The sequence below is a fragment of the Brienomyrus brachyistius genome, chromosome 22 (genome assembly GCF_023856365.1).
Source record: "Brienomyrus brachyistius isolate T26 chromosome 22, BBRACH_0.4, whole genome shotgun sequence".
NCBI lineage: Eukaryota > Metazoa > Chordata > Actinopteri > Osteoglossiformes > Mormyridae > Brienomyrus > Brienomyrus brachyistius.
In genome coordinates this window covers 573768-597735 of record NC_064554.1, presented here as the reverse complement: position 1 = coordinate 597735, position 23968 = coordinate 573768, and the positions used below count along the sequence as shown (strand labels likewise).

The window sequence follows — 23968 nt, the reverse complement described above, 5'->3', positions numbered from 1 at the left end:
ATATAGATACTATACAAACTTAAACATCGACTTGTGATTTAATAAATCAATTTACAATTTTTTTTTCCCTTCAATTTTGGTCCATTGATAGGATTGGAATGTCCAGGCGTTCGTCCGACGAGGATGGGATGCTGAGCAGGATCGAGTAACTTTTTTCCTCGCTTCTTGGCTGGCAGTGACATCTCACCGTTCCCTTCTAACAGGACACCTCATTCCTCGCCGTCCGAAATTTCTCGAAGTCCGACGTTTAAGTGTTTGACAGAACGATGAACTCAAAGGGAAAAGACACTCAGCAATCATGCGTCTGAAATCGAGGACGACAAGTCGGATATCAGGACGTTCCAGTTACTTCTGCCTTTCAAGGTCCAGGGAGCAAAAGGAAAGATTACTGATTAGCATAATCAAGAGTTTTCTATCGCACTATCCTTATATAAGGGACTTTGGCTTGGATTTAATTTATCAGGACACTGCTGATTTAAGGACTTCAAGACACTGTAAACACAGCGGGCAGATACCTGTCCACAGTGTGTTTCTGCTGATATCTTTCAGGTAAGAGCAGTGCTGATAAATGTCATCAATGAGGTAATCTTTCAAATATGGCAGTTTAAAAAATTTCCTGATATATCATAAACATTGGCTTATCAATAATCTAAATTGAAATAATTTCTGACATAGGTTTGTTTGATGTTTAATTTTGAGTATTCCATTGGGCTGTGCAAATTAAGTATTTAATTTATAGGCACTGACAAATATTGATTTAACAAATATGTAACCTTTCCACAAAATGAACACTTGTTTGCTAGTTTGAAAATAACAGAATAAACACTGAATATTTTGTAGTTTCATTTAAAGGCACCAACATTTAAACACGGTGAAATCTCTCTTATCCAGAGTTACAATAAAAGCAAATCTGCTGAGACTGCGACTCTGTTCTCAAAACTGTGAGTTCATCAGAGGTGGAGACTTCCAGTCCACAGGGTACAAATCCAGACCAAGATTTTGTTTCAACCAACCAGTAGTATAAGAAGTCACATTCACAGAGCACTCAACTGGTTGGTTAAAACAAAATCTTGGTCTGGATTTGTACTCTCTGGACCTAAAATCTCCACCTCTGAAGTTCATATGCAAAATAAGCTATTTCACTAAAGCTTCAGGAAAGTCTGTTCAATATAGTACTTTCAATATAGTGTTCAAAACCAAATATACAAAAAGACATTTTACAAGCAAATCCAAACACAAGTGGACACATACACCGGTTCACCCTACGCCATTTCCACACTAATGAATTTACAGCACCACTGGGTAGAAATAAGGCTTGATGCGATAAACCACCTATAACATTATATAACACAGACCTGCTCAAAGAGAAGAGGCGGAAAGCATCAAGGGAAAGCTTTCAGAGTGAAGGAACCAAACTGGGCAGGGAATATTGCCCCTCCCCCTGCTTCCCGTGGGCCAAAGATATGGAGGCTGAACTCATATACCTCATGTCAGTGTCATGCTGAGAAAAGTTCTGTTGGGCTAAAGAGACGGGAATATGGAGGCTCATGGACTCAGTTCTTAATTAGATTGGCTCACTGGAGCGTCCTGAGGCCCCACGTGACACAGGGTATTTATGTCCCGGCCTCACCTTCTTGCGTGACGCAGCAAGGAACACCTTCCTGCTCACTGATGGATGTTTCCTGCGCTGAACAGGGTCATGAGCGACATCTGAGAGGCCAGCTACACACCAGCCACAAATCAAACCCAGCTACATCAAGGAGAACTGCATCTAAGTGAGACCTTGTCTATAGTTCACATAGTGTCTGAAAAACAAAATGGCATGGAACCTCTAAGTTAACAGTGAAGGACATTAAAATGCTGTATTCCTCAACCAGCCTGATAAATTTCTGCTCAAAGCACTGACAGCAATGAGTTACACTTTGCCTTTGCTAATTCGCACTGATGAGATAGATGCATGACCTTGTACTTTTAAGCCATATAGACAATAGTCCAAAGTAAGTTTCTCAGAAGACTTTCTCAGTAGTTCTTGATTGCACAGGCAAAATTGTCAAACACTGACATTTATTTACAAAACTGCAGATGCACAATGAAGAATTAACAACTGGGTACAAAAGAAATGCTTTAACTGTCCTGTAATACACAACTCAACAGCATGCACACTTATGCGCCAACAGGTCAATCAAACCAATATTTGCACAGCTGTGAAAATGTACAAAGTGCAATTAGCAGAAGTCCTGTACAATATTTTCATACATGGAAGATGTTGGCACAGTCTAGACACACAAATCATATAACATAAAAACAAACTAAACACAACAAATAAGGAATAAAAAAGCAAAGTATACTCATGGTATGCTTATATTTTACACAAAATTGCTCTGAGGGCAGAACAAAACGTGATTGGCTCAGAGAGATTACCAATCAGATTGTAGAGGGCGTGGGTCCAAGTAACTAGTAGAGGCAGGACCAAGACCTGGTCCTGCCTTGTCTAGTTGCTTGGACGCACCTCCTCCTGCAATCTCCAGTCACCCCAGGAAACTGATCTTACCGACCATGTAATCAGATAGAGGCGGTTGTCTGCCTTTCTTGGGCTGTAGATTGCCTGTATTTCACTCCTTATTCTGGGAATGAACAGAGAAGACGCATATTTCTCCGTCTCTAAGAATAATAATGTCCAGTCACATGCTTTAAGCACAGGTTGTCCAAAGAAATCAAGGCCTGCTCTTCTGAACTTCTGTAGAAATCCAATTGAGAAACTATTTGATGAAGACGAAGGGAAATGTGAAAAGTCTATAAGCAGTTCAATGTATCTCTAGAAATGCAGGTATCCCCAGGAGTAAGATATCAAACCAGATATGGACTACATTGGCTGACACGTTCAGTGACACGTCAGCATCATAATGCCTACTGAGGACAAGAATATAAATGATAGAAATCACTGTTCACCTCACTGTGTGAAACTGAAAAACTGAAAAATTTGATGCGGTGTGGGAAAGGGGGGCCACACTCCCCTGGGAAACTGTAAGGGGTTGCTGCAGGAGGGTAGTACTCGCTGTGGGATATCAGTCACGATTCAGGATAGACAAGATTCGGGGGGGGGGGGGGATGGGGGCTGCTGACCGCATTTCACCAGATACACCTTCTCAATCAGGAGGGGGGAGCAATTAGTTGTACTCTGGCTTATCTTACTCGAGGTCAGTTGGATGCACACTCAGACGAAGTGGGTTGGTAAGTAAGTAAGTTTGTATTTATGTATGGGTCTATAACAAATAAACAGGAAAAACAAATTACCATAGTGCTTACAATGGTTATTACCATAATACACTAACATAATGCATAATTGTACCATATCGCCTTAACACTGATAAGTTCGGCTATACCCACAACAATACATTACATTAGCAGCAATTCGTATTAGAGGGAATGATTGGACGGGAAATAAACGCAAATATCTTTCCGAGGTATACAACTGAACACTCGTCAGCGATAATTATAACAGTACACCAGCTAGGTCACGTTAACCTAGCCACGCAATTAAGTAAACTAAATTAGTACAGCGTCACTTATGACTTGTAATCAATAAACTTAGTACTTACATTCGTCAGTGTCGCATACATAAAAACCAGGGACTGTATTTACTGCCAGGAACAACTAAACTAACTACACATAAACTGCAGCTCGCCGACGTGCTGCCTATTCCTTCAGGCTCTCCCGCGCGCTCTCGTCTTGCATGCACCCACAGTCCTTTGCACGCATCGGTGTTCCTTAAAGCTACAAGAGTCTTTCGAACATGCGAAGATGGGATTCAGAGGGACCTACCATTTGCAACTGAACAATGCAGCATTTAAAACATCTCAAAATAAGGGGCAAAAATACAGGCAATAAGATTAATCACAAATGGATTTTTCTCATACTTACTCAAATACTCAGTTCTGTAAAAGTTCACTTCCACTCATGAAAACATGAAAAACACTGCATTCCATCCATCCATTTTCTGAATCCATTTGTCCAATACAAGGGTGTGTGTGTCCAGAATCTATCCAGAAAGCTCTGCCTAAAATGCAAGGACATTACAGACGCTGCTAAACCTTACCAAATGTTTTATCTCACCTCCATTAAATGTACCCAAACACTGATACCCAACCCCATACCCCTCCTTGCTGTGACCCATCACCTGGCAGCTGGTTCTTTGGTTAAACTGGCCTCCACTACCATTGCTAATTAGAATCATCTCACTTATATAAAAGTTTTGAAGAGCCAACAGGATTCGAAGCCTCTTACACCTCAGGATGAATCGGAAGTCATCGGTCACGTGATATTGCATAAACTTAGCCCCGATTCCCAGCTTGAAGTCGCTGGGCCACACTTTGAGGATCAGAATCTGGGTATTAACTGTCTCATCACTAAGTTCAGCAGCTTTCACGATACAGCACAGCATGGCCATGGTCAGAAAATGTGAGCCTGTCCTCCTGAGTAAAGTAAAGCTCACCACGCTCTGTGAGCACAGGAACGGCCCGGCAATGTTTGGTAGGTTTCTGCATTGTTTGCAAGTACAGAATATTATCAGCGCGTAAACTAATTAAGGTAAATATGGAAATTCATACAATATATGCTGCAGAATATGAGCTGAATAAAGCATATTAAAAATGTAAAGAATTAAAAAAAAATTTAACCACTGACCAAATATGGCACCTACAGTTTTTCAAATAGAATTCTAGAACAGAATGTTACCGTGACAACTCTGATGTCATCATTCTGAAGGTATAAACTGACCTGTAGGCACTAATACGACTTCAAAACAAATCAGACACTGAACAAGACGCATCTCAATATGAACTGGTGTTTTCTGAACTGCATTAGGCCGCCAGCGGTACCAAATAACGCTGGGGAAGGTACAGAAACAAAGGAGGAAAGAAAAAGGAAGGACAAAAAAGGGAAGAAAAAGCAATGCTGGCTAAGGAAGCTTTTTGCTAAAAAAGGGAAAGGCAAAAAGGCAATTAAGGAGGAGAGCCAGGCAGTGGTGGAAGAGGAGGAGAGCCAGGCAGTGGTGGTGGTGGAAGAGGAGGAGAGCCAGGCAGTGGTGGTGGTGGAAGAGGAGGAGAGCCAGGCAGTAACGGTGGTGGAGGAGTGCAAGGCAATGGTGGAGGAGTGCAAGGCAATGGTGGAGGAGTGCAAGGCAATGGTGGAGGAGTGCAAGGCAATGGTGGAGGAGTGCAAGGCAATGGAGCAGGAGTGCAAGGCAATAGAGCAGGAGTGCAAGGCGTTGGAGGAGGAGTGCAAGTGCAAGGGGTTGGAGGAGGAGTGCAAGTGCAAGGGATTGGTGGAGGAGTGCAATGCAACGGTGGAGAAGTGCAAAGTAACGGTGGAGTACAACAAAGCAACAGTGGAGGAGTACAAGGCAACAGTGGAGGAGTACAAGGCAACAGTGGAGGAGTACAACGAAAAGGTGGAGGAGAGCAAGGCAATGGTGGAGGTATACAAGGCAATGGTGGAGGTATACAAGGCAATGGTGGAGGAGTACAACGCAAGGCAGATGATGCAAGAAGAGGCAGCCAGTAGTGGATGAGACTGTACATATTGACTAGCAGTACTAAATTTGTAAATATTTGTAAATAAAGCATTAAAAACGAAGAGACGGGTGTTTTCAATTGAATGCGAGTAGGTGATGTTAAATATCAGGAATATTCCAAATGATTATTACATGTGTTGCCGATAGGGGGCCATATGGTTTGGGTGGTAAGGGTTGCCTTTAAACTTTAATAGAATGAAAATACATTACATGTATTTGTGTTGTATTTTTAATTACGTTTAAGGAATGAAATATAACGGGATGAATGCAAGATACACATCCAGCGGGGACGCGTCCGGCCGCAGCCATGTTTTGTTAGGAGTAGGCACAAGCGCCACGGCGTATTTTAAAAGAAAGCACCAAAATGTTTAAGCAAAACTTTAGCGTCGTTTTAAAAGAAAAGCAGGCGGAATTCAAACAAGTACAAACATGCCCGAAAGAAAAAGAGCAAATGCCGAGTTCAAACAAGCACGTCGTTTTAAAAGCTCTTAAACTCATTACATTTAATAAACATGCTTAAAGAATTAGAAGAAATACCGCTAAAGTTTTTACCAGTGTTAGGTTGAATAAAGCATTTGAACAGCAAACTTTCAGAATAGGCCAAAAGGCGAAATGAGCGAGTCCCAGAGCTCGGCCATAATCGGCAGGTCTGTTTGAGACCGAAGTGGCCAGCCCGTTTCAAAATGGCGACACCAGCGGAGCGCCTATTATTTCAAATAAAAAACATTATGGTTATAGGGGTTCAGGTAATGAAGCACTTTTCTGCCAATGTGAATAATAAAGTAAAACGCTCTAAGAATTTCAACAAGAATAAAGGAATAACGCGGTTAATTCTTGTTTAAATGAGCGCATGCGCTCTCCTCTGGCTCGTTCTCATGTAGCGCATGCGCGTAGACCCACACAGTATTTTCTTTAAAGAGCCGGCTCTCTTGCGTTAATTTATTTAAACAAGAATTAACTGGGTTATTCCTTGATTCTTTTTCTTTTTAAAATAACGTTAAAGTTTCTTTAAAACATTTCAGTGCTTTCTTGTGGTGCCCAAAGCACAGAATACCCACACTGCTCTGATTACGCTACCTCCTGGTGAGGGGAGGAGGAACCCCTAATGTTCCTTCTGTAATGTGGCCAAGTTCGAACCCTCCCCGCAAAAGGGACAGAGGCATGTAAAAATAAAATTCAATCCACTTTATTACAAATATCAAATCAATTAGACAAAGGTGGTTGCTGGGGGGAGGGGGCGGCTGACTATCCTCCAGATAGTAAGGTCAGATCGGCACGCGCAGCTCTCAGCTCAGGAGGCCCCTGGTGACAAAGAAAACAGCAAAACCCAACACCACTAAGCATGCAACACGACAAACACTACAAACAGTACAGTGTCCGCTCAGTGTGGCACCCCAACAGCAGAGAGCAAAAGCCTGTGCGGATCCGGCCTTGTACAGAAAGATCCCATGTACAAACATAAGGGGAGGGTAGCAGCCGATGTCCACCGCCCAAAATACAATACTAAAATTACACTTACAACTAACGCCTCGGGATCCCCCCAGAGGAGCTGGATGAAGTGGCCGGGGAGAGGGAAGTCTGGGCCTACCTGCTGAGACTGCTGCCCCTGCGACCTGACCCCGGATTAAGCGGAAGATGATGGATGGATGGTTACAACTTAGCCCATAGCAACAACCAGGGCACTAATAAAAGAAAACCAAAAGCCTATCAAATAAACCTAAAACAGTGGCTGGTCTGGTCCTTTGCAGGAATGCTTAATGCCCTCGCAGCACAGCGACACCAAGAGGAAGCATTCCAATACTACAGGTACAAAGAAACAATCAACAAAGAAACATAGACCCTTTTAAATCCCACAGTATAACCCAAGTTACCAGAGCCTCAGTGTCTGTAGTCCAGCAGCTCGTAGGGGATCACATCAAATGATAAAATTCCAAACAGTCACCTCCGCGTCCTCCATGAAGAGTTACATGCTGCTAGCAGTCACCCTGGTAAAATTTAAATTAAACAAACATTCAAGTTCTCAAACAAACCCTCTCCTCCTTTCCTTACCCACAGGGAAGAAGAACCCACCCCATGTCCAGTTGTAAGACACAGCAGCAAGAGAATGAGATTCCATCTTGGCAGCCTTTTATAACTTCCTGGTAGGTCATGTGACCTGGCCCAAGTGGTTGCCAATATAATGTAATTACCAGTGCCGCGCAACTACTCCTACCAGCCCGTTCAGATCCCCACATTCTTTTAAAATACTCCGTGGCGCTTGTGCCTACTCCTAACAACCCGTGCCTGCAGCCGGACGGGCCCCGCTGGACGTGTATGCGCTAGCTTGCATTCATCCTGCCATATGTTTTTTTATTCAAATAATTAAATTTATTATTCAAATTAAAATTAACACAAATAAATACATGTAACGGCAACCCTTATCACCCAAACCATATGGCCCCCTATTGGCAATGTACGGTATATGGAGATAATCCCTCGACCAATCAGAATAAGGGATACGCTCCCCCTCCCGCTTATGACGTCATAAGCGGAGCCAAATTTAAGCTCCTCCCGATGTACCACATACTTTTTTTTTAAGTACAAATTATTTAAAAATACAATTATAATAATTTTAAAATACATTATAACATGTCATAATTATAAACTATTAAACTGTATTAAACCAAATTGTGCTAAATACTATTTTTAAATAAAATAATCATTGTAATTTAAAAACACACATATACACAATAATTCAAATAAGTGCTAAGTACAACCTTTGTTTAAATAAACTGCAATAAATCAATTTGTGAAATCGCCCAGCTGCCGTGAAGCAGTAGTGAGCGGAAATGATACTTATCTGCTCATGCACAGTCCAGTTAGGGTTTCCGGTCTAAACTGGGTCGTGACGTGTGCAAACGAAGGCATAACAGTGAGGCATGTGTAAGCTGTCAGTAAAGTAAAACCTGCCCGTAAATTAAAGATTATATTAACTATTATTCATTTGCTCTTTATTTAACGTTTAATAAGAAACCCAACAGGAATGGAATATGACACTCTTGTAAGGTTATGGCCACCTCCCCAAAGACAGTCAGCCCACTTTACTTGGGGGCCACAAATTACTTAGAAGTAAGTCAGTTACTACTGAAGTACAAATCATGGACAAATATAGTCACTACTTGAGATAAATGATGTATCGTGATTTTTTATGATGAACAGATGAGCATATATTGTGCATTTGACTTTCAGTAATTCCTTCAGTAGCTCACAAAGGGTTACAGAACAAACACAAACACAAATATAGTAACAGCTTGAGATGCCTCACGATATATTAATGATGCAAACATCAGATCAGTATTTCACTCGTCTTATTCATATTCAATGATGAACAAACATGACATCCTTGTGTAACTGAGACGTATATTGTGGTTAATTAATACATCAGTAATAGCATAATACTATACTATTTGTGCCCCCTCAAATAAAGTGTTACCAAAAACTATAATTAGTTAGAACTGCTACTGTGTATTTTGAAAATGTCAAGTTTTCAGAATAATATCAAACCCAATCCCAGGTGTTTTCTTACAGAACTTTTTATTCATCTCACCAATTTGCGTGTTTCACCATTAGGTGTTGTGGCAGCATTCTCTAAAATGAAGATGGAACAGGAGAGAGTCGAAGAGATGACTCACATGTTTTATTCAACAAAGAGCAGGCCTGCAGTTTTAAGCATGGTGAGAGCCACGTTTGCACGCCAAGGTCATCTGCGATTCTTAGTGATGTCAGACTTCTTTGCAGAAGTGGTGGGATACAAAAAGGAAATTTGGCAGGCATAGGGCCCACTGTCACTCCAACTCTGGCTCGCCATGCCAAGATCACATCCGCCACCAGCTTCACCAGGGGATTAAAGCCCAGCTTGTGAGCCGTTCCTGATCCGCTCAGTCAGCCATCCCTGCAGGAACTTTCCTTGAGAAAGTTTGCCCCCATCCTGGCTATTTCAGCTCAGAAAGTGACCCAGCAGTCCACATCATCATGGCACATTCATTGTAAGCTGATGGCTGTTTCCAAAACTTAAAAGCACAGGTCTAACAGGAATAGCAGAATACAGCTGCCATCAAACGCAGGCTTCGGTTTGCATCAAATGATCCAAACTTGCTATCTGCAGACATTGGAACCTATATACATCACACTGCAAGAACATTTTAAAAATCAGGTCCAAAATGACCTCATTCTATACCAAAGTTGGCTTTCAATAAAGAAAATTCACCTGGTCCACCTTAGGAGTGAAGGAGCAGAGCGAGTGAAGTATGTTTTCACACTCTGAAGCATTACGCTTCATTAACATGTCCATCACTGCAGGAAATTACAGCACAGAAAAAGTTTGCTGGGGACACAGTAATGAAGGCAAACCATGACTGGGTGACACACACACAAGCGAACATCATTCCTGCTACCACGAATCAGTAACAAAAATGATAAACATGGCCGTCTGACTCGGAAGGCAGGACACTGGGGCTGAATGGCTGTTTGCTGCCAGTACTGGCGCTGAATGTCATCCTCTGGGTATTTTTGTAAAATGCTGGAAAGTTTGATTGCAAATCCCTAAATATGCCCTGTAAAATCCTGATGTTTGTATCTTTTCATTGTTATATTCCTATCTCACCTCCATTAAATGTACCCAAACACTGATACCCAACCACATACCCCTCCTTGCTGTGACCCATCACCTGGCGGCTGGTTCTTTGGTTAAACTGGCCTTCCTACATTACAGAAACCTACAGCAGCAAAATTCTAGGTGTAATATGATAGCAAACAAAAGAAAACCTGGAACAACTGGCAATGTTCCCCTTTTATCCAGTATGTAACAGTCACTGGGCTGCATAGAAGGATTCAGTGACCCATGTTTGCTGCCTTTTCAACTGAATATCAGAACATCTTCCAGCAATTCGTCAGCTTCTCGACTTCATAGTCTTTCGAAATTGTCGTATAATTCCAAGAAATATGTAAAGCTTCTGAAAAACCCTATTACCTACCTGAGTGTGTAATGACCCTCTGTCCCCTTTCCTTGATGGAATGGTACTCTCCCTGTAAGTCAATAGGAGCTGTCTAAAACCAGAATACTGTTATTGCTCAAGGCCACATCATTTGCTCCAAAACCAAATAACCTAAGGAGATAATCCTGCCTGCAGAAAGATGTGATCTTAGTCACAGCTCATTAGACGAGGAGAACCCCATTAAGATTCGGTGCCCTGTCCCAATGTGTGCTGTAAAGACCTTAGTCTGAAAGTCATATCACCGTGGATAGGTAACTATAGGAAATGCACTTTCCTTATGCTACTAGTAGCCTAGAAATAAGATCTGTCAGAATTTGATGAACTTGTCTTCAAAGTTGAGTCATCAGTCCTAACTATGTTTGTTAACACATCAATGATGTCATAAAGATCAATGAATCATAAAGAATTTGCATTCTTTACTGATACTATAAAAGACATGGCACATTTTTTTTAGGAATTTTTGCAGCTGCAACAGTTGACAATTGCTGTTTTTAAAATAGGATTCTGTAACACAGTCTTGGATGAAAATAAAAAGTCTGAGCAAATTGCCACATGGATTGTTCAGTGTGTACAGACAGCAGCCATGTGAGAAGCAAGCATCTGGAGGAGAGCGCCCAGCTTCCGGAAAAAGCCATTCCGGTGAGATGCCAATTCTGCTGCGGCAGCTCCTATCCCACCCTCACTCCTGTGCTCCTAAATCTGAGTCTTTAGGTTTTCATCTTTCCTGACTACTCCAGTGGGAGGGGCTTTATGTTCTGACATCAGCCGAAACCATATGGACATGATGTAGCGTATTAGCTGCATCATTATTATGAATCATTAACAGTGCAGCCACTATGAGCAGTTTGCAGACCTCATTTGACCAATCACATGCTTTTGGGGGCGAAGCTGCATTACAGGGAGTTAATTCAGCTCAAATTGGGGGTGACAGGAACCCCACTCCACCCATTACTATTATAAGGATTCAACCTTGTTGCGGTATAACGACGTAAACTGCACAGCATCTTTTCAAGTCAAAATGTGTCAGTACAACATTTTCCATGTTACGCAGAAGTCTACGTGACCCAAAGCTTGTGAGGGACCGCAGAGAAACGTCAGTGTGACCTAATCACTCATCGAAACAGTAGCGTTAAAATGCCCATATCAAACGAACCGGGGCGACGCAAAATGAAATATCAATGCAGCTTCGCTTCATTGTTTCACACTGTCCCGTTAGGAGCAGATGTCGTGTGCAGCCTGCAGCTGTACTGTATTCAGTGTGTAGCGTCTTTTCTGGATGTAGCTTAATAACAAGTTTGCTTCTTTTAAAAACGAAAAAGAGAGACGCTCTTATCATTCACATGACGACGAGCAGGCCAGGGAATATAAACCCCCCCCCACTCTGACCCCAGGGTCATCTTCTGCTGATGATCGTCCTGGATTGCCTCAGCATGCTTGAAGCCCCTGTAGGATCACACATGCACATATCACAAAGCTTAAATTCCAGGTGGCCTGAGACAAGGCCTAACCTGGTACGAGAGGCACACATTGGCCAAGGCCTCAAAGGGGGTTCGTGACCCCACACACAGACACACTTAAACACACACAGATAACAAGGGAGGCTAGCACTCCAACTTTTATTGCTCAAAGTTTTAACGACCTACAGACAGCAGAGTGGACCTCAAGGACAGAGGTCCCTCGACTTGGCACACAACCCCCCCCCCCAGACATCCTACCTTACATACCACTCACCCAACACCCTAAAGAAAGTTTTTTTTAAGTTTGGCTGTTGTATATCTGTATATTTATTTACTCATGACTACTAGTCTCAATATACAAATAGGTTATGTTTGTAATGTGTCCTAACTTTCACAGATTCTTTTTCCTTGACTGACAAACCTTCGCCCCCCTTTTCTTTTCTATATTCCTCAGCAGCCCTTATCTGATCTTTGTATTCTACCATGCCTAAGGGTAAGATGTGCTGTTGGAATGAGAATATATCATATAATGTCTGTATGAAGGGTAACCTCTGATTGAGGTGCAACCTAGACCACCTGGACCAGGTACTGGTGTGAGTAATATAACATAATGACATAATATAAGAAATCATTAATTAATCATTACAGATGGTATTCGGTGTGAACCGCTAGGCTGGTACGGCATGTTTGGTATCAAACCGACGGAAAATCACTCCAGTTTCCAAATCTGATCAGTGGTTACCACGAAAGTGAATATATCAAAAGTTGGGCTCCACTCCAACAACCGCTGCAAACACCGCGCCTCCCTGAGTGCCATCACCCCTCAGCTCATCAGCCTCTGCAACCAACTGCCAAGACCCCCCCCCCTTTCCTGCAGCCAAATAAACCAACTTCCTTTCATTTCTAACAAGCTAAACTGTCCCATTCACCTGCTATATTACTTTAGGGTTGTGTTTCCACAAACTGATTGCTTTGCAGAACAGTTTTTCCCTTTTTAGGTTACTCATTTTAAATCTGGTCATTGCATTTTCATGATTACATTGTTTGTGTCTATTCCGTTATTTCATGTTTATTGTTTGTTAGGTGTAATGTCTGTCTTATGTTAGTTGTAGGAATAAATGCATGTCTTTTACACAACTTCAGCCTCCATCATTTAGTGCTCACAATAGTCCCTGCCTCTGTGCGATCTGGCTACTACGCTCTGAAACCTCAAACTCGCCTGAAATATCGCGAGACTCTTTCTCATCGGCCGCGAGGGGAGCTTCGCTACCGATCGTTTACATTACCTGGTTACGCAGCTCGCTGGACGAGCCTTCTAACCCAGGTTATTGAGCAATACTGGTTATTAATGAATCCCATTTAAGTCTCACATTAACAGACTCACGGGGATTCACAATTGAGTTTGGAGGAGCCGATCATTCGGCATAACAATTGGTTAATAATCAGCATTAAATAATAATTAATTAAGTTAATTAATTTCAAAACATATTGGTATCAAAACATATTAAAATTTACCTGAGCTAATAATTCCTACATTTATTGGTGGAGAATGTGGACACAAGCTTTAAACTTATTGTGAGCACACAATTTTAACTTTTTATGACCGAACATACAGTTGAATAAGCGCTGTGAACTGGTTGCAAAAGTTGAGGATCAATCGCACTCAGGGCAATCTGAAGGCATTTAAGCGGAATCATACGGGCTTATTATAGTTATTTTTATTTCTGTTATTAGTAGTTATATTATTTTGTTTTATTTTTGGTTATTTTATTTTATTTCGTTTTAAACTGCAGTAAACAACCCTATGTCTGACGAGATTCTCAGATATAGCGCGTTGTTTCCAGGATCGATTCGGACGAGTTTCTCCATTTCTATATATCCTGGCAGAGATCTCTCTATTAGCGAACAGGAATTCTTGTTACGAGGTCCTAACCTGAATTTTGTTGCGCTTGGACTCCCTGAGATAAGACCGATAGCTTAGCTACCTATCAGGATCTTACTCATCCTGCTTTAGACAAAGTAAGTTTGTGTGCCTGCTTTAGACAAAGTAAGTTTAACACCACTTTGCGCTGTGAGCCAAGTGTGTGTGTCATTTAGAAATTGGGAGTCTCCTGTGCTTGCGACCCGCCGTGGTTTAAGCACCATTTGTGACGAGATACAGTGCATTTACCATTTAGATCCGTCGCCGTAACGTGAGCGCTGTCTCGCTTCAGTAATTGTTTTAATTAATTTAATTAATTCTACAAATACAACAAGATTGTATTTGTGCAGTGTGCAGTTACCAGGTTATAAATAAATAAATATATGTGACATCAGAAGAGATGTACAATGACAGTAAAATGTGTGAAAGTAATGGAATGTGAAAAATGTGTGTGCGTATAAGTCTCCACATGTATAAAGCGGCTGTATACCATAAGGAAAAGGAGCAATGGATAAATTACATAAAGTGCTTACTGTCCAAAACGACAATGAGTCATGTTCGGCGTATTGGCGTTATTGGATCGTCAAAGCAGCTGGGAACATCATCGGTGCATCTCTCCCATCGCTGCAAGACATCTTCAAGAACCGCTGCATCTGGAGGGCCTCCTGCATCGTGCTTGACTCCTCTCATCCTTCACACGGACTCTTCACACTCCTCCCATCTGGCAGACGCTATCGCAGCATCAGGACTCAATCTTCCAGGCTGCGGGATATCTTTTTCCCACTAGCCATTAGACTCCTGAACACACTTCCCCCCCACACACACCCGGACTGCTAACAAATTGACTCCTGCACATCTGCACTTTACACACAAACTCTGCTACAAGCATTTTTGCACTTCTGCCACTTATTTGCACATTTTCCATTCATAACTATTATAACCTCCTCTACCTCCATCTCCAAGTATAGTATATTTTTTTGTATACCTTATATTTATTTACTTTGTTTACCACATGCCTATTTGTTACATGTCTTTCTCTCGTCTGCACTGAAAAAAACTGGAGCCACGTCATCTCGTCTCTCTATGTACCTGTACAGTATATAGCAGAGATGACAATAAAGTTTACTTTGACTTTGAACATAAATATTCAGTGAGTTAACCCTTCGAACTCGACAAACGCAAAATGCGTTTTACGTTTTTCGCACCTATTAATCTGAAGCTCTTAACTTTGGATATGCAAAATGCACAGACAAGAATCATATGTCATTGGAATCAAGAGAACCATCAGCTAACTTCACCAAGTCACCATATGGATGCAAAATCAAAGATTTCTGCCTGGCATTAAGCATGTATTCCTCTGTCACATCACCGGTGGGAAGTAGGACCCAAATGCAAGCTGTAGGGCAGAATCCCCTTCGTGGGGAGTTTTGTTGACAGGCACGTTTGGGCACAGAGACGCAAACAGACAAGGACACAACTGGAGAAGACAGGACTGGGCACTTTACCAGACTAAGGAATGGGAAAATACAAGGAAGCTGATAGTGACAGAAGGGGAGGAACATGGGGTGAGACTAATAGACACCAAGCGTGACTCATCAGGGAAGAGAACTGGAGGGTAAGGTTGACTAAATGGGCAAGACATGACAGTAAACACCCCCCTCCCAATCCTGTGCCCTCCGGGTACAAGGGCATCATTAAGGGGACACACAGACTAGGGCAAAACTAAGGACAGCAGGGGAGACAAGCCCCCAGGACACAGCTCATGACAGGCCAGGTAATCCAACAGGGATGCCGACTATGGACCAAAAGACAGACAGTGGGTGTCAGTGGGTAAGTGGGAACAAAGGAAACAGAAGAAGGAGACAAAAGGGAGGGATTGGGCATCAAAAGGACCAAAGATGGCACAGAGACAGACAAGGCAGGACACAACCAGACAAGACAAGCAAGCAATCGAACCAGTGCAACAATAATATGGCCAGGAGAGGGAGCCAAGGGGAACCTAAAGCGGGAAGCAAGAGTGACTGGAGTGGGGGCTGGAACAGTGAAATCGGGCTAAGAGGTGAAACCAGGGAGAGCCACGGGGAAGCAAGACTACAGACCAAAGACTGAGGTATTAGGAGGGGCAAGACACTAGGTAGCATGGGAGGTAAAGTGAACAGTTCAGGGCCTCTGACGGGCTCCGGGGTGCCACAGAAGGGTCACGGCCAGGGGGGCCTTTGGAATCCTGTCTGGGTCTGTAGAAGCTCTACTCGTCTGCGGCAGAAGAGGGAAGAACAGCATCGGTAGATGGCGAGGGGTTGGCAGAGTCGGAGGGTGTCGAGGGGCAGGCAGGACAGGAACTGGACCACACCAGGGACCCTGCAAAACAAAAGCACAGGCCAGCACCAGCGCCATGAGGAGACCGGAGGTGGTTCCTTTTGGGAACCATTGGATGGGGTACCCTGAAAGACCATCTTGGACCAAGCCTGGATCAGGAGGCAGGTCTGGGTAGCATACCCTCGTTTTTTCCTCCTGGAGCTGAGCCCATGACTGGATTTCCGTTGACCCTGCCGTTGTCGCGGCGATAGCCTCCTCGGCTGAGGAAACTTTGGCCACGGGGCTGACACCACGGAGTGGGACTCAGGGCAAGACCTGGAGGCTCCCACTCCATGTCCTCAGGGGGAATGTCCTCCAGGTCAGCCCCCTCTGGGCTGGCATTGTCTGGAGAGTCTGATGCCAGGCTGGTGATGCCTTAATCCATACTAAATGTAATTAAACATAATGAAATTTATAAGAATAAAATGGTAATTAGAGGAAAATTTAACGTGTAAGTTTTAAAAAATGGGCTTTTCCTTTTATCCAGATGTCTGCAAGCGCTGAGACTCTGTGATGAATGGTGACGTATGAGATCCTGAGAATGGGCGACGCTTCCACGGATGGGTGGCAGGTGGCATTTCCCAGGAATTACAGGCTGGATATGCCTGAGGAGCTCTCCTGGAGTGAAGACAGAAAGAGAAGAAGGGAACAAGCAGAGGCTGTGGGGAGAAAAAGGCTGCAGAACCAGTTAAAGTTGTACAGGTGGATTGTACAAATGCCCTCAAGTCTTGGTCCATGAGGGTTCCTGTTTTTAATTTTAAAAAGACAATAAATTAATTTTAAATAAATCTTAAGGCTTATCATTTACATCTGTCTAGTAGTTAAAAGACATAAAATTGATTAACTTACCTGGTGATTTTGGAACTTCCGACTCCAAAGCAAAATAATACAGATTACAACTAAATGCATCGTTCTACTTGGGGAAAAGGGACAAATTAAATAAAGGGTTAACTTTGGAATCTAAAACAAAAACAGCAATATCATATCAAGGCTCTTCAATACCTTTTTCCTGTGTCTGCTCCCTATACATGTAGATACTGATATAAACATGCACCTTTAAAATATATTATCTTTAGTTTATAAGTTTATTTAATTATAACAAACAAGCACAATCCATAAGTGCACTAGGCCTAACACATGGTTCAGAAGCCTCCTACTCCACCTTACACCAGCCACATGGACACCATCTGTCCACCTGGGCAACCTCAGCGTCTTGTGCCTCCTGAAACGCCACCTCAGTTTCTTCTTCTTCCTCACATCCTTCTTCCTGAATGGTTTCCAGCCATGATCTGCCTCCTTGTGACACAATAGATCCCAAAGCATTCCCTCTACTTTTCTCTCCTTCTCCCTTAACCTCCTCCACATTCACTCCTACCTCACATCCATTCTCCTCACCTCCATTTACCATATGCATTACATTCATACCAGCCTCCGCCCCCTCCATCTCACCATTGGAGGCCCCTTTCTGATACCTCCACATTTTCCCAAGTAGCCCTTCCCAATCCCTCCTTATCCCCCCCAACCTGGACAGTGGGGGTGTCGCTCGTGAGCACTCCTCCACACCGTCTCCCCAGTCGATCACCTCGTCCCACAGGTTCCAGGCTTCCCAGTACTGGGTGTTGATCCAGGCAACCACTGTCTGAATTTGCTTTCTGAGAAGTAAATCACAGATAGTTAACCAGCTATTTACAGTGACCAGACAGATCTTCAACCATACAGAAAATACAGTTGCTATAATTATTATAATCATGGGTGTAAATTTCATTTAACATTATGGAGGGACAATAAATATAAAATTTCTCATTAGCAATTTTTGAAGGGGACACAAATAATACAGTCAAATTGTACTTATGAAGATATGTCCCCACAGTGAAAAACTTTACTTCTGTCATTATTATTGTAGCATGGAGTGTGTCATTATGCTTATTTTTCTCAGGTTCAATGACTAAGCAGATTTTTCTTCAGAACTATTGCATTTTTTGTTATGTTGTTTACGGTCAAGCCATCAACATACAATAAAATTTAAACATGACTTATTGTGAAAAAGATATAAAATAAGTAAAGTTTTGTATCAAAATCAACAATTAAATAATCAATTTACAGTAACTGCTCTATGCAAAAAAAAAAAAATCTGCAATTTAAAGCAAACTTACATTAATGAACGGACACTAAACAAAAGTATCAAATGTGTTTTTCCTGGTATCACTGGGCCCCACAAACTCTTGGCATGTTGTTTATGTTAAAGTTGTCGAGCTCGTTTTTCTGCATATTGCAGACTAACAGACTGTTAAGTCTGTCTTGGCCCATAGTAGCCCTTAGCCACGTCTTTAGTCTCCGCAATGCACTGATGCTCCTCTCAGCTTCACATGAGGACACTGGAACCACCAACAAAATTCTGACAAGGACCTCAACCTGGTCAAACAAGCCACGCACCTCCACCGGCATTCCTCTTAGGACCTCTGCTGCCTCTCTACTGCTGCTACAGGAGAATTTCCGGTGAGAGAGAGGCAACTGTACTGCAAGAGTACCTCTGTGCAACTCAGGGTACTTATCTACTGAATCAGTTAACAATCCAGTCAAAAGGACATTCTCCAGGTTTTGCAGAGAATTTAGACTGTCTGGGTTGAAACGCTCACCAAAGTGAACCTCCACACAATCCAATACTTTGAAGAACTCTGCCCTGTAATGGTTCACTGCTTTGCCAGCAAAACACCTTGAATTTGCTGTCTCAATAGGGTCAACTAATTCGATGGAGTTTACCAATGGTGTAGCTTTCTCATACAATTCAAGATAGCTCTTGTCATTTCTCTTTCCCTGAAGGTAGGATCGTACACAATCTACTGCATCTTGCATACCAGAGACAGTCTGGGTCTCCTTCTGCAGTGAAATGTTTAGGCACTCAAGTTCTCCAACAACAGCAGAAGCAAGTGTAAGACCCAACACAGTCTTACCTTTACTGAAGTGCTTGAATAAGCCACTGGTAGTTGAAGCTGTCATAGCGTTTTTTTGCCATCACTTCTATACTAACTAGGACCCGCTCATACTGCCCTAGCACAGCTATTATAGCAGGATTACGCACAGTCCACCTGGTTGGACATAGAGGTTTCAGTGTGGTGATGGGTTCATTTTCAGAGGTGCCCGTGTCATGTTTTCAAACATTCTCTTAAACTTTCCTGACTGGTTGAAAAGGACGCTGCCTAACTGATGGACCCAAGAAAGGCAGTCCCGGATCATTGGGGAGACTGAGCAGCCAGCCTGTGTGATTAAATTGACACAATGTGCCCCACAATGCACAGAGAGGGCTAATGACTGCTGCTCCCTCACTACTGCCTGTGCACCACTGTACTTTCCTGCCATGTTGGAGGCACCATCGTAACTTTACCCATGTAAGGCTTCAAGTGTGTGCTTCAAGCTCTGTTTGTGGATTACTTCTCTGCTAGTAAGGTAGGACTCTGTTTGCTTTCTGTTTACTGTCTGTTGAAACTGTTGTTGTGTGTAGTTTCTGGCAATCAAGCGTAGTTTCGGTCTCCCTGAACTGTTGTTGTTGTTGTGTGTAGTTTCGGTCTCCCTGAAGGTGTTAATTAGGGGGCAGGGCTTACTGAGTTTAAATTGAAGGTGACTCCAGCTCAATACTCAGTGTGCTTCAAGCTCTGTTTGTGGATTACTTCTCTGCTAGTAAGGTAGGACTCTGTTTGCTTTCTGTTTACTGTCTGTTGAAACTGTTGTTGTGTGTAGTTTCTGGCAATCAAGCGTAGTTTCGGTCTCCCTGAACTGTTGTTATTGTTGTGTGTAGTTTCGGTCTCCCTGAAGGTGTTAATTAGGGGGCAGGGCTTACTGAGTTTAAATTGAAGGTGACACCGCGGTGGATAAAGGTAAACGGTCTAGTTGTTACTACTGCTTCTAAACCTTTCTTTCCTACTCTATCCTATCCTCTACTTCGCAATCTCTCACACCATCACTACAGACATGTGCCTTAGACGTATACCAGTACACTTATCTTTGAGACCTAGAATATCTCATCCAACATCCAGGCGCCACACTCTCAGTAATCTTGTCTACCCTCCCATAACACCCCAGTCCCAGCGAAGCGTGTTGGGTGGCCTCTGGAATTGCCAGTCTGCTGTAAAGAAGGCTGATTTCATTTCCGCCCTTGCTTCACACCACTCTCTTGACTTTCTGGCTCTGACGGAGACCTGGATATCGCCTGAGAACTCGGCTACCCCGGCAACTCTCTCCTCTGCTTATGCTTTCTCTCACTCTCCTCGCCAAACTGGCAGGGGCGGTGGCACAGGTCTATTGGTAACTCGGAACTGGTGCTACACACCCCTCTCTCTGCCCCATCTCAACATTTCATCCTTTGAATTCCATGGAGTTGCTGTTACCTCTCCACTCGATATTCGGATCATTGTTGTCTACCGCCCTCCTGGCCCCCTAGGCTGCTTTCTAGAGGAGCTTGATACTCTCCTCAGTCTCTTCCCCACTGACAGCTCCTCTCTCATTCTCCTTGGTGACTTCAACCTCCGTCATGACAAGCTCCCTTCTTCTGGTCTCCTCCCTTTTCTCGATTCCTTCTCTCTAACATCCAACAGCTCCTCTCTTACACACAAAGGAGGTAACGTCCTCGACCTGGTTTTCAGCCGCCCCTCTCCGGCTACTGACATCTCTTCTACTCCTCTACACACTTCTGATCACCACTTTGTATCCTTTACCATTGCCCTACCCGTCTTGCCCAATCCCAGTTTTCAACGTTTCCTCCCCACTCGACCAAACCTCCACTCTGTCTCCGCTTCTTCTGTTGCTTCCTGCACCCTGTCTTACCTTCCTGACCCTGACTCCTTTTCCTCCTTGGCACTGGAGTCTGCAACTGATACTCTCATCTCCTCACTTTACACATCCTTGGACAACCTCTGCCCGCTGTCTTCCAAACCAAGGAAAATTCGGCCTACTCCTTGGCTTTCAGCTGCATTACGTACTAACCGAAGAGAATTGCGGGTAGCAGAGAGGACGTGGAAGAAATCTAAGCTTGATGCAGATCTGTCTTCCTACCGTACTCTGCTATCCAAATTCTCTATGGACGTGACTGCAGTTAAAACTGCCTTTTACAAAGACAAACTAGAATTATCCTCACGAGATCCTCGCAAACTCCATAACATCTTTTCGTCTCTTCTCAACCCTCCCCCTCCTCCTGCTCCTTCCTTCCTGACTGCTGAAGATTTTGCCAACTTCTTTGCCGAGAAGATTGACAGAATCTGTCAGACATTCTCTCCCTCATCCACTACACTACACACTAAGGATTTCCCTCCCCCCTCACTGGCCCAGTTTTCCGGTCTTACGGCAGATGAGATCATGAAAGTCATCTCATCTTCCAACCCTACCACCTGCCCACTTGATCCAATCCCTTCTGCATTGTTTCAGACAATCTCTCTAGACCTTCTCCCCTTCATCACGACTATCATTAATGGCTCCATAACCTCCGGTCATGTACCAACAGCATTCAAAATAGCCAGGGTCATTCCCATCCTAAAAAAACCCACTCTAAATCCCTCAGACACTTGCAGCTACCGACCAGTATCGCTTCTTTCCTTCCTTTCAAAAATCCTCGAACGTACAGTCTATAACCAGCTTTCTCTCTATCTCTCTCAGAACAACCTCCAGGATCCTAATCAGTCTGGCTTTAAAGCAGCTCACTCTACAGAGACTGCCCTCTTAGCAGTCACTGAGAAGCTACATGCTGCCAGATCGGCCAAACTGTCATCTGTCCTCATCCTTCTTGACCTATCAGCAGCATTTGACATGGTCAACCACAAAACTCTCCTATCCATCCTTAGGAGTCTTGGCATTGGTGGCCTGGCCTGGCGCTGGCTGGCTTCCTACCTAGAAGGCCGAACATACCAAGTGACATGGAATGGATCCACATCTACTCCATGTTGTCTTTCCACCGGTGTCCCTCAGGGCTCAGTTCTTGGCCCTCTCCTATTCTCCCTCTACACTAAATCTCTTGGCGAAGTTATATCCTCACATGGCTTCTCCTACCACTGCTATGCCGATGACACTCAACTCATCCTCTCCTTCCCTCCCTCAGACACTCATGTCTCCACTAAGATCTCTACATGCTTGGCAGACATCTCATCTTGGATGACCACTCACCAGCTAAAACTCAACACATCAGATTCAAAACACTGATGCTCGCATACAAAGCCAAAAATTCTGGCACCATCCTACCTAAAGGACCTCATCACACCCCGCTCTGCACCACGATCTCTCCGATCCTCCAGCACTGCTCGACTGGTCCCTCCTCCCCTCAAGGCACAAGGAAGACACGATCTGTTAACCATATCAATAAAACTGGATCATCCTCGTTTTATGAGCTGATACAGACTCCCACTTTCTTCAGTATGGCCTCTTAAAGATTGTCCTTGCCTTGCCACATAGAGCTAACAATTTTCTTCAAGCAATGTCTTGCCACCTCCTGTGTTTATGCCATGCACTAGATAACTGGGCGCTGATTGGGTTTGGCTGACATGCAGTGACAGTAGGGGTGAGAGAGGGGAAGCGAGGAGAGAGAAAAAAAAAATAGATGCATCTTTTTTCTTTCTCTGACGATTCTAAATCGATTCTCAAAGATTCAGAATCGATCCTGTGTTCTATCAAATTGCGAGTGTGCCCCGGAAAAATAAACATTACAACGCTTGCCTCTTACATATGCTGCTCTTCATTTGAACAATGGACAAACTACATCCTGCAGCATCAAATTTAAAATCGACTGTGAGGCAACAATTTGGATTTTGTGAAGACAAAGAGACAGGGGTCGTTGATAAAAGCCATACTGTGTGCAAAGTCTGTCGCACCAAATTTAAGTATTTTGGGAACACTACTAATATGAAGAAACAATTTAACACGGTTCCACTCAGAGCTGCAGGAACGAACTTCGGTCCCGATCGCGCCCAGCGCCGGTTTCACTCAAAGGACCCTCGAGCAAGTAGCAAAGCTTCCATCCAATTCTGAAAAAGCCAAGCGAATTACCCGGTCAGTGGCGGGTTTCATTGCCAAAGATTTGCGGCCTTACTCTGTAGTGGAGAACAAAGGATTTTGCTCAATGTTACAGGTGCTTGAGCCAAGATATAGTGTGCAGTCACGACGTTATTTCAGTGATACTGCAATACCCGCACTCTACAGGGAGACTAAAGCTCAAATTTTAGAATCAATAAGTAATACGGACAGGATTGCAATAACATGCGATGCATGGACATGAATTTCAACAGACTCGTATGTCACCATTACGGCTCACTACATCACGGATGAGTTTAAGCTCGCGGCTTGTGTTCTGCAAATGCGGGCTATGAACGAAAGCCACACAGGCGCAAATGTTGCTGAACTTTTGCAAAGTGTTGCAAACGAATGGAAAATTGCAAACAAAAACTTAGTTTTGGTGACTGACAATGGCTCTAATATGCTATTGCAGCACAGCTTGGGAAGCTTCCACATGTGAGAATGTTACGCATACACACTTAATTTGGCCTCTCAGTGAGCGCTAAAGTTGCCGGCAGTTTCAAGGCTGTTGGGGAGAGTGAGGTGCATTGTAACGTTTTTCCATCGGCGCAGAACTGCAAAGCATCATTTGGAGGAGAAA

At 43.4% G+C, this 23968-nt stretch overlaps 1 protein-coding gene across 1 annotated transcript in view; it reads right to left on the bottom strand.

The window, feature by feature from the left end:
- Positions 1-23968, bottom strand: part of LOC125718408 (capping protein inhibiting regulator of actin dynamics-like) — a 160339-nt gene that overhangs the window by 57810 nt on the left and 78561 nt on the right. The gene's annotated exons all lie outside the window — the stretch shown is intronic.